This window comes from Varroa jacobsoni, unplaced genomic scaffold (assembly GCF_002532875.2).
Source record: "Varroa jacobsoni isolate VJ856 unplaced genomic scaffold, vjacob_1.0 scaffold_713, whole genome shotgun sequence".
Lineage (NCBI taxonomy): Eukaryota > Metazoa > Arthropoda > Arachnida > Mesostigmata > Varroidae > Varroa > Varroa jacobsoni.
The window spans coordinates 267,601-282,435 of NW_019213615.1; the positions used below are offsets into that span (position 1 = coordinate 267,601).

The window sequence follows — 14,835 nt, forward strand, 5'->3', positions numbered from 1 at the left end:
GTTAAACGGGCCTACTGATCCTGAGCCTAAGTTACAACACGGAATTCAACAACGACTATGGCTCGTGAGTTCGGCTAACCCCCGGCCCAGATCATAAACGGACGAATAAATATATATATCGGAGGCTGACCTGTCAGTTGGCGGTAGTAATTTGGCAGTGTATAATTGGCCGCATATAGATTCAGGGTTGGCTTACTCGTCACCGTACCTATGGGAGCCCATGAATGTGTACGAACGCGCACATGTTCAAAATCAAGGTAAACAGGGATAAACGACGTTGTCTATAATACGCGATCCTTGTCAAGGGTTTTTATTGACGCTACCTGGCGTCACACCGTGGCCAGAAAAAAAAACCACGACGATGACAAAAGGTCAGGTAGTGTATATGCGTATAGATATCTGCTTCGTATGGTGAGTATCAATACATCCTTGTTGTATCTATTATCGGTGCCACGTTATAGCGATGAATAAAGAATTCTGTAGTTCTGCATCGCTTAAAGACGATGCTTGGGAAATACCGAAGGAGTCTGCACAAGCTTTGCGTATCGGTGGCCTCAATGTAAGCATGTCTATTTGGAGAAGTAGCTAGCCATCCGTTAATTGACAGCGTTTACAAGCAAGGCACTGTATAAACAGCAGCCTTCCGCTTTGCCCGTTCAGCAAACGAACGGCGTAAAGTAAAATTGAGCATTTGTTTTTTCAGTGCCCTTCATTATGGTTAACAGTAGGTTTGTTAAATCTGCTGGAAATGTCCATTGGATTTAAATTCTCCTCACGCATTATAGGTATTTTTAAGGCCAATATCAAGCTAGCGATCTGACAAGTTATATACAATCAGACGATAGGGAAACCATTTTCAATCATGAACCCCATACATTTTCGCATCTGAATTGAACCATCAGCCGTACGGACGGGTAAGATCGTATAAATTAATTATGATTTTTTTTAGCGGATTAAATTAGGTCCATTAGAAGTTTACGCTCATTTGCTGGCGTCGTTGTCATCCATCATTGTCGTTGATTTTCAACGTATTTTAAGCCTTTTCCTTTCTCACTTCAGGTTGCGTCTGAACCCAATACGAATTCGCTGTGTGTTCGAGATCACCGTGCCTTTCTTTTGTCTGACATCGAGCCGGGAGCAAGCAGCCACAGTACGAAGTTGCCCTGCATAGCGTCACCCAGTTACCCAATCACTCGCTCATTCTCAGTTGTTGATGATTCATTTTTGACAGGATTCAACTGGGCGCCGGTCGGTTGGAAATGATTACAAGCGTTTCCGCTGCCGTGTTGCCGTCTATGAACCTCTTCCAGGAACGCTCCAAACGTCTGAAACAGCGGCCGACCGACAGGCGAACGAACGATAGCGTAACTAGCTGGAAAAAAGGAAAGATTTGCACAAAATGTTCAGGAACGCACGAGCATGTATCGGCACAGACATCGACGGGTAGCGTGCGGAAACAGCGGCGCAATCAACGAGCACGAAAGTGACAACAACAAGCGACTACGAAAAACAAAAAAGGGAAAACGGTTTGCAAGCGCTAATGACGAGGATAAATTCTAAAGACAAAAAATCGGCCCGCCGAAGTGTTCGAAAGCGGAAGAGATGAAAGTACTGAACAGGGCGGGACCAAAACACGGGTTATTTCTACGACGAATTATCATTTCTATTGATTCGTACACATTTTTTTCTTTGCTATTTTGTCACTAGTCGTTATCACATGCGACAAAACAGGATTCTAGGCGTTTTATGTCCTTTGTGAGTTCGAGGGAAACATTTGAGTTTTGGACTTTGACTGAAAGACTCACTTGTGCTGTAGATAAAATTATGATTATCGCTATATTTGTATAAGAGTGTTTCAACTGCGGACATGCTAAAAGAGCAAAGAAAATTAAAAAGAGTGAAAAATAGATAAAAAAAAAAAAGTAGTAATACTATTTTCGACGGGGTGTAGCTACGGGGCATAAGACGACTCAGTCTCCTGCTTCAGCTGTAACGCCAATTACAACTCAGACTGCACCTCACGAATCCGCTGTACAAGTACCTTCATTTGGCCATCATGTAGATTTGCGCTCAACCTGAATACAATAGCCGTTGCAAAGTAATTACGACACTATAATAGGTTCGGTGCATTGTAGAAAATTATTTACTACGATATAGAATGAAAAATATCTTTCAATATTCGAAAGCAAAAGAAAATAGATATATATAAGTGTTGAAAGCTCTTCATTGCGATATTCTTACGGTTTTCATACTTCTCCGATATCTCTTTTTGCGTGTGTTAGGCCTAGATATGAGCAGCGTTCTGACTCTGATCGAATCCAGTGAAGTTGCTTACATTGTTATGCATCCGAATAATACAATGGCTAAATCTGCACAATGAGCGACGCTATTGGTGTCCTGAACCATGCGTTTCTGCCGCTCGCGTCGCACGCGCTATCCTATCTAGGGCTGTGGTAGCAAAACTATGGATGGCTTGGGGCAATCTGAAATGTTGTGAAATAGACGTAGTGGCATTGCTGAATTAGCCCAATTCTAACAAACAAAAAATTCCCATCGAATGAGACGGAACGATGACGCTCAAGGTCGATCTTCTTATTATTATATAGCTATTATAGCTAATTATAGTTGCACTAAAGCATACGGCTATATTTTTTAAATGAAATTTTTTTATCATGATGAAGATAAACGCTATTGGCTGGACATATAACGACTGGAAATTACAGCCTTAGATCGTCATGCAGTTTTCTTGACAATGTTATATTTGTTGATCGCAGGTGAGCTTTAGATGTGCCGCTTGAAGATATTTCTTTACATGTATGTATACGCCGGCCTGTGATGTGATGATGAGTGTAATTATCGTAGGATCGTCATATAATATTTAAGAAAAACATGTGTGCTACCTGGTTATATTTCGTTACTATCGTTATAACAGGTAAGTTAGATCTATACGGTGTATATACGTGTTTATATTATACATCTAAGTGTAGTAACTTAATACTGGACGATACATTGAGAACTACAAGTGCTAGCTATCTGAAGTAGCGTAGAGTAGAGCAGACCCCAAAAAAACCCAAATACAGCGCTTAATGATTGTTGTTATAGATGTTTATTTGGCAAGAGGTGAAGCCTTCACGTTTCTGTTACGACTATCGCCCCCGCGATTCTTATTCCTTTCCCGCTTCTTTCTACCTATAGTTGTTACTCAATGTTTTTGCAAGCTTCAAAGAGGCAATCCCTACTCGACAAAATCGGACTCTCGAGAAACTTGTGTACAGTGTTGCGGTTTGGAGCCTATTATGGCACAGATCCATAGTCATCATCACCATCGTTCTCCTTCCCTATTCGGATGACGTCTCTTCGAGTTACCCTGATGTGTGCCAAGTGCTGTCTCCCGACGCCTTCTTTCCTTTGTCGCTACATCCCCTACGACTCTCTGAGGTAGATTCACGATAGCGGAGTCGCCTATCGCTCGATTGAATGCGTCTGCTTCTATCGCTACTAACGCTGTGTGATCACGATCTCTCGTCTTATTACTATAGATAGTCCTGCTAGTGTGGGGCCCTTTCTACTCCTTCATACCCCTTTGTTTCTTCGTTATTTCCTCTGTGCCTTTGTTTCATAGCGCTCTCGTCTCCTAACAACGATCACGATCATTTTCAACTCCGGCCAAGTGTTCTGCTATAGTACAATTCTCTCCATTGTTACTGCAATATCTCTTGCGTACCTTTCGCCGCGTCAGTACATCGACGACATGCTGGAGAATCAATTTAATACTCAGTTAGATTCTATATTATCTCTTTTCCTCGTTGGCTCACACATCGAGGGCTTCTCGCTGCTGATAGCCACGTCTTCCAACAACAACCTCTCAGGTTTTTCCACGAACGTAATAAGACAATCGGCCAATCCGATGAAAAGGTGTGAGTTGCCGGTGAGGAACTGTATCTCACGGTGTCTTTACGTGTTCCTCGACATCGCGTACCAGGGCATCGCAAAGCATTTAATTCCCTGTTGCCTTGAGGGAGGAAATATTTCGTAGCGTGCGTGTCCGGTACGCGAATGCAGCAGCTTGGGCTGCTGGCACGAGCATTCGCGTGACAATCGGATTTGAGGCGCACTGTTCGTCTATGCATGGCTTGCGATACCTAACGACCTAAACCACGCGACTTGAGAGTGAAGTGAGATAAAGCCTTCGAAACGCGCGAATCGTAAGTTACACAGTCGCGCTCATTTGGGAAATATTTTTAGGGAAATGGAAAAGTTACGACTAAGCGCAGCGCCGATAAGAGCATGTCGGAAGAACTTATATGTCCGAAGAAGGACATACTGAAACGTATTCATGTTCATGATTTTCAAATACAAAGGAACTTCTACGGACCACAATATAAGTCAATTTTTTTGTTTGCTGAAGTTTCTGTTAAGCATGCACAGAAGCGGCTGAAAGGGAGATATATCCTATGAAACAGGAAGATTCACAGTAAGTAAAACAAAAGGATACTTGCATGGAAACAACAGCGAACCTATATAAGTTCACTGCTTTTTTTTTTTTTTTTTTGCAAAAAATAGGTGAGTTTCAACTTATTCATATATAATGCATTATTCAGGCTATACAACAGATAAGATTGGCTTCTGTGAGCATGTTGCAGGCAATCAAATTACTTGAGCTACGGAAATGGCTCATCCTTGTAAATCTTCGGCTGCCCGCAATTTTGACTCCGACGGAGCATACCGATAGTCGTTTCGAAAAAAACACGCCCTGTATAGCCTTTCTTGTCTTTCTTTATTTCTCTGTGTTAGCCTCTATATCCTGTAAGCAGAAATAAAACGAGAATATTTGTGTCGTCCACCATGGCTCGTGGTACGCCGAATAACGTTGGAGCAGTAAGGGGACGCTATCGGTTCAACTTCGACTGACAGCTTAACGGCTGATCCTGATGTCTGAACATCATCTATAGCTTGTGCCATGTAGGCATTCTTAAAGCCATATACCAGTTCCGGCGTGCATCTCACGGAGCGTGTTACACGGCCTGTACCAACGAATAGAATTTTAGTTAATAGGACGTACCGCCTGCCGAAAAACGCTTCATGCGTATGGTCTGGCGGCACCTTTAGCTTGCTTGGATTGATTTCCTTCTACGCAGCGGTCACATAGGACGTGTGATAGGTGCACAACATCACATAACGAGCGCGGAACCTGGACAAACCCGTTCTCGTAGATCAGTTACATGGCGTTATTACCGATGGATTGGTTAGAAAACACAGGTATAACGATATTTTTGGTTCTAACCGCCGTATTGGACAACGGCGACAACGAGATATGCAGCTTACACGATGTATGTGTCAAGAATAGGTGCCAATTGGGTTGTGTGATTGTTTATTTATCCGTAAACGCAGTCGATCCGCTGTGAGCCAAGAACGTTTTCCTCCAGTTCATATCCGTAAACATACCCCAAGCCCCCGAGAGCATCGATTCGTTGGAAAACACGCACCCAAATAAAGAAAAAACCATTCGATCATGGCATCAAAGTAGTTGCAAAAAAATGACACGAATACTTGTACAATGCTAGAGCAGGTTAGGTTAAAAAAAAAGCTACACGTTTAGGTTAAAAAAACAGCAAGTGACCTACTGTTTACTTGATTTTCATAATTTAACTTGTGAGAAACATTAAATATCATACACAAAGCAAGTTCACCAAAATCTGCGTCTCGAGAGCAAATCATTAATCATTTGTAATGTAAAGCCTCTCATCCATGATACGAGTGTTATTCTTGCACTCTGCTTCCGAAATACGTTGATGCTGTATCTTCATTCAGGTTAGTAAGCTAGTGTCAATAATACGAAGGTAATCGAATAGGAGATATTGACCTTTGCAAAGCTGTAGCTGTAAGTTACTGGTTATCATTGAAGCTGCACATTGTTACACGTATGTAGAACAGTTCTCCTAAAACAAGATTGTTTCTCCTAGTAGAGTGTTCATGTATTAAGCAAAAGCTAGGCGTTTATTTAAAGAACAGATATTCGGCAGCATTAAATCCTCTGTAAAGGCTATAAGACAGTTCCGTCGTTTGCACTTGTTTCTGCTATTTGACGATGAAAAGCGAACTTGTTCTATCCTGTAAAAAGATATTGAAGAAATATCGAGCCAGTAAGCTTACGGAGCTAACTGACGTTAACTTAGCCCATTTCCGTTCGGCCGTCGTTCTCACTCGCTTTTTGCTATATCTTTACGGTGGCCTTTGAATTTATCAGAATTGGGGGAGAGGGGAGAGGATGGGGGTAAAAAGTGCCAAATGTCGCAACAGTTCTACATCACCCCACCCGTCGTCCGGGTCTGCGTGCTGCCTGCACGAACGATGGCAATGAGGGTCCCGCCTCCTAAACCCCTATCGAGTGCAGAGCGAATATAGCCGCGCTTACTTGCGCTATGCGAGCTATTGCATGCATCGCTGGGCATGACTGTGGATAGACCAAGTAACTGTGACTTGCTTGCTGTTTTTGATTGTTGCCGTCAGCCGGTTGCATGCTTGGCGTTCCTTGCTCGTTACCCAATTCGCTAGAGGATTCGATGATTTGTCAGTGCTCGATGATCGCCTCTACGTAAGAGCATTCGCGATGCATCTCGGTGGACGGTTTGTCGGCGAACGGGTGCTGCAACGCTCTATCTGAACTGGCACCGTCGATGCCTCCTATACCGTATACAGACGATCAGATGACGCGGCGATAGCAACGTAGATCAACAGGGACTAGGAGGACAGAAATAATACCCGAGCGGACCAGTGCTACAGGTCAGTCACAAATAGCAGCATCCAGTGGCTGCCATTTATATGTTGTTATTACTGAGAAGAAGACTTCAAGCGGACGAGCAGATCTCAGTAGAGAGATAGATTGCTTCGTGCATGAAGAATTCGATGCCCCCGCAAGGACTGCTCCGTGCGTCTACTGCGTGCAGCTATCCATGTGAATAGAATGTTTTTCGTCGGCGACCTTCGAATGTCACCATGCAGTATTTTTATATACCATAGTATTATTATTATTAGGTAATAGCTATTTTAGTATAGGGAAGAAGAAGAAGGGAGGAAAAACCATAGTGAATACATTGGAAGGCTATTGGTTATTAGGACTTCGTCATGCGTAGGCGCTTGCGGTGAACGGTGGACATCGGGCCCGTCTAACATGGACATTGATGCAGGCCCTTCGCGGCTTTCGGAGAGCTGGTGCTCGCGCTAGTAGAGACATACACACAGGCCTATGTGCATTGACACGCTGAATTCTATACAGGGTATAAATTTTTGTATGCAGGTAGTAGTGGGGCAGGGCAAGCAATTCTAGGCCTCTTAACGTGAACGCGAAGTGAACAGACGAGCGGAGGCGTAGAATCAATCAGACGTATATATGCGGTTTATTGTGCCAGATTCACGGCCCTGTCACGACGGGCATGACTTCCACAAGCTCAGCATCCGAACAAACCTTACAAGCAGTCACCAAGAGATATTCGATACTACGACACCGTTTAGAGGAAAAAAACGTGGCGAATCACCCACAGCCAACCTACAGATATTCCTTATAGGTCGTACATCCACGCAAATCTACATGCGTATATTATTTTTCGGGCACATACGAATCGAAGCTATATGCAGCCTAGTGTGGAGATGACATCATGGTGACCACATTGATCCATTTCAAATCCATCTTCCCTTGAATTTATTGCCCGAAATTCGGCCTAGCATAGCTTCCGTTTCGTTAGGGCTACGTTTAACATTTATGTGTGACTTTATATCGTAGCATGACGTTCGACTCCTCATTTGCGCTTGAATACCCCTAAAGTTGTCCAGGCTACTGCGTTTTTGTTACTCTTAAGGATATTTCCGTTTGTTCTGCATGTTGTTATTGTTACGATTCTAGGTAACGTCTTTGTCGTTCTGTCATCGCCTCACTGCTAGCACCACGCGGCGATTGCACTCCTTTTCTGCAATATGGTTTACAATCTCCTTTTGGTGCTACGGCGTCGTGCCATACACGAAAACCCATATTTATGTTCTGTGTCGCCTGTTCAGCTGAAACCCATCGTACGTGACCTCTGCCCTTTTGTGGTCGTTGACACAAGGCTTTCGTCAAGGTTGAGCATGCAAAGACAAACGCACCGCTTTTACTTGTGGTCTGCTGGTTACGGCAGTCCCTTTGGGCCTAATCGTTTAGGTAGTGACCCCTTTAAACGTTGCTCTGTAAGCTTCTCGCATATGTTCGCTGCTCGCAGTGTAATACGGTAACAATTGTCAAGGTCTTAATGATTGGGCGATTAGATATCTGCAGGTAATTCACTCGATTAACGTTCAACAAATCTATGCTCATTCAAAAAGTCTCCCTGTTCTGTTTGCAACTCCAGTTGATTTTTGTTACATTGTTAAGGCTTGGTAAACCCACGAGGGAATTATGTCAATTTGACGCAAATCCTTATAAGGGATAACCTCAAGAGTTTAACTGTATAAAGGCAATTCTGTAGGTGGTCTGGATCTAGTGAGTCCGTCCTAAAAAATATATTATAAGTTAATGAAATTCTATATAATATAGATTACGTTTTCAATTATTATATTTTGCTTAAAGAGAAACTTTGCAAATTTATCTACTAGAACTCATTCTACCTGTGCCTGTTTATACACCTTTCTAGCTACTAGTTCGGTGCATCTATCTGGTTGGCTGGCGATTTCTTAGAAAACCACGAGATTTTTTTCTAACAGACGTCTATAATCTCATTTGAAAGCCTATCATTTCCTTTGTAGGCGTTCTATTTCCGTGAACATTTCTTTTGTCCTGCACCTTCTTCTATTATTCATTGGAACATGTGTCGTACTTCGTTCCATTAGGGAGCCAAAATGACTCGAAGCCCACTACTCTGAAGGATACCTTCGCTCTGGTACCATCCGAAGCCGTAAATACTCAAGTGTATAAGCAGAATTTATGCGCAACAGTGCATATGTTTGAATGTCTATGGTGTAACAGTATGTCTTGTTCGACCGAAATTGAGAAAGGATACTTTTCGGAGCCGGGGATCAGGGTAGAATTCATGGAATGCGAGTGTGGAGGGTCGAGAGATGCCGTGGGGAGTCGTCATCGATTTTAGGCGCGTTTTCTACGTAAACCACCGCTGTCACCGGAGCGATGCTGCGTGCGCTGGCATATCTCGGATATTACTCCCCGATGCCGGTCAGGATTAGGTAGGTAAAGCAACGTCTGCATGCATGCTAGGACGTTCTTTATCCCTTCTCTCTTCCTCAATTTCGACCTAGCCTTTTCATGTGATTACCGCAAAATGCTTTGGCTGAGAAAGATCAGCAGGCTACAAAGAGGAAAACAGGGATATTTTCGCTTTTCGCTGAAATTCCCTCGGTCTTGTAAAAGGCCTGCAATGTCATCGAATTTTCTTCCGGTCCACGATTGTGATCTGTTAATAATTAAAATAGTAGAAAAGTTTTATAGTAGTAATGTTATAAGCAAAACGCAAAAGGAGCAAAACGCGTGGAGCGTATGATCGTGATACATGTAGATGGCCTGTTATCAACGATAGTACATATTAGATAAAGGTTACGATAAATTTTGAAGCATCCTTTAAAATTTAATCAGAATCTAAAATAAAGCGTACATAAGTTGTTAATCGTACTGAAGATAATACATTTTATTGCGAGCTTATCTCTGTTATTGTTCGAATCTCAAACCCTTCTAATTTCGGACGCAATAACAATTGTGACAGAAACTGCCACAGTTTCTGACGGATTGAAGGCTGCATAGGCAGTGGATATGCGAGTATATGATGGAAACGGAATGCGAAATAGGCCGCCAACGTTGCCTGTCACTTTAGGCTGAGGCATTCAAATTGAACTTCATTTACAGTGAAGAGTTTGGTGGTTTTCCATCAGAATCCTTTAGTCGTCGATGCTTCTTATCGTTTAAACGAGCAGTTAGTAGATTAACTCTACTCTGGGGGATGTCCGCTTTATAATTGAGTTTTTTTTTTTAAGCGCATCGGACAAGTACAAGGCTGTAGTATCAAGCAGTAGTTTCGACAATAGTGTGCCCATGATATTTACAACGACGATCATATTTAGTCATTGTCTGTAATCACTCTACACTTTCAGCATCAACTTCAATAGTACTTACATGCATTCGCACCAATTTGCCCTTGGTGCCCCCAACTTGGTGCGATATAAGTACATTATATACATGAAAATAAACAGTAATTATCATTTGCTTTCGCATTCGCTTTATAGCCCCAAAGCAAGCCTGACGATAAATGTGAATATCCCTTTTAGATGCACATGTATATATATATATATATATATATATATATATATATATATATATATATATATATATGGCACCACGCTGAGTTAAGAGCTACCTCCAACCAAATTCGTCGTGTTACAGTAGGTAAGACAATGGGTGTCGCCTGCCACTGCTTAGTTCCCTACCACAGGGAGTATATACTAGCTGGGCTTCGGGACCGTGACCGGAACATTTGCCTGGTAGTGAGTTGCACGTCAACCGGCTAATTCTGTCCCAGTAAGAGCGTTCGTCCTCTCTGTCTCTAATCAAGGCGCTAAGCAGGCCGCTTACGGTAACACGTTGACTACGAATAAGGTGATATCAACGGGTACTAGTAGCCCCCACACTCCTCTTCGCGCAGGAGCTGCTGTTGTTGTGAGCATCAATATGTTCGTTGGCTAACAAGTAAATAGCCTTCCTACATAGCTGCCCGTGTAACAATCACTGTTCATCTTCATCGATTCTGGTTTTCTCTTCGTATCGTTGCTAGCCCGCTGGCGCCGCCAACGATTCTGCCAATAGTTCCTTTTGGCTACCCACTATTACTGCTACCAACGCTTTTCAGAACGAACCTCTGAAGATACTGAATCCTCGCGGCGGCACCCGATAGCCGACAGACCATCCGTCCCCTTATCGTTTATCACCCAGGCTCACCCAGTGAGTAGCCAGTATTGAATGCCGCTCCAGATGTAGGTGCGGGGTCAACGTTAGCGTCCCTGCCCCTGCTTGCCAACCAGCTGGTCACCTAACCTAGCTTAATGAGCCCCAAGTGGCTTTTGTTAAAAAGTTCCGACGCAGACCCATTTCGGCCAGCATCAAACCGCAGATAATCGGGCAATTTCAAGCCGTAGCAGAAGTCTTCTTCGCCAGCCTTTCTCCCAAAAGGGCTTCCTTCATTCGTCAGATAGGCGCTGCCGCGTATGCAGGTAACTAGCTAACCGTCAGTCTTCAGCCGGTTTCCGTTGGGTGCTTCAAAGTGACCTTCAGACTTAGGGAAAAGAACGGCTTAGAGTTGCGCAGCAAAGGGGAACTCCTCCCATTTGGCCAGCTAATGCTAGCTGACAATAGCCGAACAGGCTCTTACCAGTAACAAACAGTATATTAACAGTGGTCGAAGTCGGTCGTTTTCAATACAGCTTGTGAGGTTTTGCCTCGTGCCCCTTAAGTCTCTTCGCCGCCTAATGGCAGGGCCATCTCTGGTTCTAAATCCTAAAGTTTTGGGCTTGTTCGTGGTCCGTACCTCACTTCACCTAGCGACCATTCTTCCAGCCTCGCATCGAGCCGCACCCCTCCGAGTGCAGGCATCCGAAACACTTTCGTCCAACAGCAAAGAGCGGCACTGATCGTCGGCTTGGTTGGGTCAGCTGTAGTAATAATAGCAGCATTGGCAATGGAGCTTAACCGGGCACGCCCTCAATGCGGGTTGCGTGGGCTCGATTTGGTCAACGGTTTGGACGGCCGCGAGTCTCAGCTAACTACCAGATTAACCGCAGCTATCACTCCCATGAAGCCACACGTTTCCTAAAGCGACTTGGTCCTTTGCTTACTTGAACTTCCTACATGAACAGCGCGGACAAGTCATTTATGAATGTAACGGCACAACACGACGCACTATGCGTAAGGTGTAAGACCAGTTGTGCAGAGATGCAGATCTTAGAACGCTGAAAATTGGACGGCCGAGGCGTACGTTACTCATTGGCCGCTAAGTAGATATGAATTCAGTGTGGTGTAACCTACCGAGAGAGACCGTTAGGGCCGCTACCAATCCAGCGCTATGCTCGAAAACTCTAGAATGGGTGTAACTCTGGAGGGTCAAATGTTAAAAGCTATTGAACTTAGTTGACTACCCAATCTAACTTCATGGCTAACTGCTACGTGTCGATGAATCCCGGCAATTTTACAAACCCGTTATCGTAAACACTCGCTACTGAAACATAACGCATCCTAACGTATAGTTCATTAGTGTATGTAACGAGGTAAAAGGAACCGATTTCAGCTTTTATAGGTGAAGTCCGAACTAATTATAAAAGTGTTTGACTGTAACGTTCTGAAGAACGACATTGTCCTGCTTGAAAACGTCTCCAGTGTCTCAAGATGTCCTTTCCTACTCGATACATCTATTCCAATGAGTCATTGATAGCGACGTATATGCTAACGATTACATTAGGGGAATATCGATCATTTGCAACATTTTAGCCCAATTTCAAAGATGTATAACGTCGATTTATAGACGGGTTATCGACGAAAGATACGATTGCTGGGTACAAAACCTGCTTTCACTGGTCAGACCCCCTCCAATTGGCCATATGGACATCAACATAGCTGTTTAACATGCCAGTAAATACAGATACATACATATGGAGCCTACGCAGTCTATATTATCTACACACACACACACACACACACACACACACACACCCACCCTTATACCCATAACAATTAATATCGAGGCAAAATTAAACACTGAGCGGAGAATCAAAACGACACACAATAATCATATAGAGTTGGTGCAAATCGATATATGTACAAGTTTTTTTTTGCTTATTCATGTGTGCGATAGCCCGACGGAAGTTACACTTATTAGGCTCCTGTTTAGCCACAACGGCTCTATCGCAAAGGACTCTACGAGCGTAGAAAGGGACGATTTTGGCTCTGCGTCGCTCGGGCTATTCTTATGGCTGACGAATCGAACAAGGATATTTTGGCCCTTGACGCTCCCTGTTTGTAGATGATAATAACGGAATCACATAGCTATGAATTAAAGCACCTCAGACCCAGTTTTCACTTGGAGCCAGTCGTTGGCTAGCGTGCTCCGATACCTTCCGGGGTTCTGCTGCTGAGGATGCAGTTGCTGCTACCCCGTTTCTGCCAGCTAGATACCTATTTACGAATCAAAGCGACTGGTACACGCTTCTTGCAGCCGTACATACGGGATGTTTGAGACCGTTTTCTGTAAACGTTAAATGATTTTTGGGGGCTCAACAGCATATATATACAGTTCGACAAGCAATGTGTACGGTTAGTTTGTTGGCAAACTGTCGTATTTGCCTTTTTTGACAGCCAATGGTCTCTATCGTCTTACCGCGATTTCATTCGAGGCAACCAGCCTGTGCTGTGTTGGGTTAGCTTGTTAGTTTGAGATACTAATTCCGCTACATGATCGTACTTTTCGACAATTACTAGAGCCGGTTAGGTCTCAGCGTGCCGAATCACTTCGCGATTGTCCAAAGGGAATATTACCATACATCTGACTGCTGTTCGACGAGTGAACGACACACAGTCACCCGCGTCAATTGGACGATCATAAAACTATATTTCAATCTTTGCCCATACGAGCTAACTAGAGGAATCGTTCGGAATTGTTGGCCCCTTTATCTCAATTTATAATCGCTACCTTTATTTACAACAAAGTGTATAACGTAGATACATATCCATATTGGCTTGTTTGGTAGTCACAAACAATGACGCTCAAATTTATCGTTCGTTGTTTATACGACACCAAACACATGTCAATGCGTTCTCTCTTTAATAACAGTACAATTCGCATTATATTTCGTAGCTTCAGCCAGCTAAGAACTTCAACTGAGTACTAGTGCGATGGGAGCAAAAAATGCTATTATGGTTTTTGTTTAATTCTATGTCATAATCGTGTCACGGTCTTCTTTTCTTCCTGATCAATATTCTCTATCTTCTATACTTTGCGGCAATCGATCCGGGTTTCTACTAGACGAAAGCTAACCGCGAAGATTGCTATTAATACATTCTAATTAAGACTTGCTTTGCCAATAGCTATCGCTAAATTGAAATTGTCTGCTTTCGGATTAAAGACTAGTAGCTAGGTTTTCGAAAATTCTTTACTTTTCTGCCGGGGAGTCTGCGATCTCGATTTTACTTCGGAAGTTGGCACAAAATACGGCTCGCGACGATCTAGGCCCAAGTAGAAGAGATAGCGTTTCCCGACGATCGGATTGATATACGTACGTAGGGTGGATCAGTAGCGGATACGAAGTAAGGCAGGAAAACCGTTTCGTCCATTTGCATATCGATGTAGATCTATTTTCTTCTGATTAAACGTTTGTCTGTGTTCTGTTTACCTGTTCCCTTGATAAGAAGCTTTGCCCAGAAAGCTATAACTTATAAGTAGAAAACACAATAATTTGCTCCCTCTTAGCGAAAGTTCCATCTGTGTGCTGTCCTTGGCAGATGCAATGCCACAAATCATTTTGCAGATGCGCATTTTACCTGCGTCAGAAGTTAATATCTTCGCATGTTTTAAGTTTCAAGAAGAAATAGAAATTCAAATCAGCTTCCTACGTTTTTCATTTATGACCATAGAAGATAAATATAATAATGCATCAGTTATTATACCGGCCGTTTTGATAAAAACAGCGCAAACAAAATGTGTTTCTTTAAATTGAACCAGAATTTTTTTTTGGGGGGGCTAAGGGCAAATGCATTATGCAGACCGGACATAGGCAGGACATGACTGCTCTTTGTCCGGTACTGTGGGACTCTCACCA

At 43.3% G+C, this 14,835-nt stretch overlaps 1 long non-coding RNA gene across 1 annotated transcript in view; it reads right to left on the bottom strand.

Moving 5' to 3' along the window:
* Positions 1 to 14,835, bottom strand: part of LOC111262909 (uncharacterized) — a 61,887-nt gene that overhangs the window by 15,746 nt on the left and 31,306 nt on the right. The window lies entirely within an intron of this gene.